This window comes from Crocodylus porosus, unplaced genomic scaffold, assembly GCF_001723895.1.
Source record: "Crocodylus porosus isolate Cpor-Errol unplaced genomic scaffold, CroPor_comp1, whole genome shotgun sequence".
Classification (NCBI taxonomy): domain Eukaryota; kingdom Metazoa; phylum Chordata; order Crocodylia; family Crocodylidae; genus Crocodylus; species Crocodylus porosus.
In genome coordinates, this window is record NW_017728922.1 from 10534600 (window position 1) to 10536828 (window position 2229).

Sequence of the window (2229 nt, forward strand, 5' to 3'; positions counted from 1 at the left end):
AGGGAGAAGCTGGGGGAGAGTCTGCGATTTAGTATAAGAAGAGCTGTGGCAAGGCTGGGCAAGGAGAAAAGTCCTTGGCAGTGTTTCTTTCTTATCAGGTGCAAGATGCAAGCTGTGCATTTCTAACAATACACCATTTCTGACACATCTGCCCCCACCCATGGGCTCTGCTCCTCCTATGCCAGCCTCAGGGGAGGGGGAGCTGGGCTCCATGCTCTGCTCTGGCCACAGCAGCTGCTGCTTCTCATGGGTGACAGATAGGGCTTGGGCACTGTTGCGGAGGAAGGCACAGGGTTGTGGACCTGGGTCTCTGGTCTCATAGACCTGGCAGCTGGCCCCCCCCTCCAGCAGGACTGGGGTGGTGGGGGGCTGTAGATGTGGAGTTAGGGGCACCAACAGGAGTGGGAGGGGCAGTGGGTTTAGAGGCAGGGGCACTGGCAGGGCTGGGGTGCTATAGGCTGGGTGTGAGTGGCAATGACATGGGCAGGGCATCAGCATATCAGGGCTGCTCAGTGCCACAAAGCAGTGGAGGGGGACAGCCACAGGTGGACCCACATCCTGGTGAGCAAAGGGGGCAGAGGGAGCTCTGATTTCCCATGATAAAAAACACAGAATCAAAGGCCAAAATTTATGGGTATTTAGACTTTATTTTATTATAATGATTGAGGCACTGGTAGGCTTCTAAATTGCTTTAAAATTGTAAATATATTGATAAAATATTGTCTTCAACTGATAACTATATATATAGCCGTGTTTCATTTTAATAACAGAAAAATGCAGATTTGGGGGTTTTTACATCAGAAACTTTGCAAGTTTTTATCAGAGAAAAACAGGATCCCTGTTATCTCCTGTCTTCAATGTACCCAGATCCTCAGTGCCTTCAGTGTTCTCCTTCCTCCTCTCCAGTTCCTTTGGTTCTTCCTCTGGATATTTTGACTCTTCTTCCAGCTACTTAGACACTGGTTACACCACACAGCTTTTGGCTTGGTTTGTGTAATATCAGGGGAATGTTCCACCTCCAACCTTTCTGACACTCTTGTGCCATATTGCTTCTCTGCCTACACACTGCACATATTTTCATAGGGGAGGTGTAACAGAGAGCCTAGGACTCCATCACTTCAAGGGAGAAAGAGCCTAGGGAGAACCCTGCAGTGGAGACAAGACACAGATGCAACTGAGTTGCCAGGGGGCCCAGTTAATGAGCCTAATTAGAAGGTACCTGCAGCAAACCCCATGGAGTTACCTGACTGAAAAGGGGCAGGGCCTGGGAGAGAGATAAGCCAGCTCAAGATCCAGGGCAAGTAGTCTGGCACTGGAGGCTGAAGAAGGTAGAGCTTAGCTGTGAGGTGCCTGTTACTAGAAGATGGAATGTGAGCATGTTATTCCTGGAGGAAGCAAGCAAAGGACTGAAGGCTATCAGTGGACTAAGGCCCATGGGTGGGTTGTATTTGTGGTATGTAGCCACAAGGCTAGAAGTTTAGTTATAGCCAGAGGGCCTTGTGTTAAAGCAGGGTAGAGCTTGGGGCCAGAGGCCCCAGCAGCCTGAGAGAAGACAGAGACACAGGTCCCAGAGGGCAAGATAATCAGCTGGGTCCCAGAAGCTTGGCCTGTTACAGTGGTCTGGAGATAGAGGGCTCAGAAAGAGAAAAGGAGTGGAGGCCAAGAATGCTGTGGCCTAGCATGGGAAACAATTGCACCTAACAGCCTTTAAAGCTACAAGTGCCCTGGGAGACACAGACAGTCAAGTGGACCCACTCCATCTAAGAGCGGCAGAGCTAAGACTAGAGCAGGGTCTGGGAGGGACCAGCTTGCTATCAGATAGGTTGAGGCTTGCTCTAGTATCCTTAGACTGCCTCCCTCCCAATAAAACAATAATGTCAAAGGCATGGCATGTGAATAAGGAGGTGAGGGCCCCCTAGAGTTGGAGTCAGGTAGGGATTGTATAGCCAACAGGAGGCATCATGGCTGGCTCTGGAACATAAACCTGCTACAGCAAGCTGTTGCCAAGTGGCCCTGTTACCCACATTTATAGCATAACTTTGTTTGGCCATCACAAAGCCTTGATGTCTACTCAAGGCTATGGCCAGAGAAAGTGCCATATCCTACCCAGGCTACTGGGGTCAGAGCACAAGATGACATGAGTTCATTGGGTTCTGATCCACACCCCATACTCATCATGCACATTTTCCACAGATCCAACTTTCTTACAGTACCTCTGTAGCCAAATCC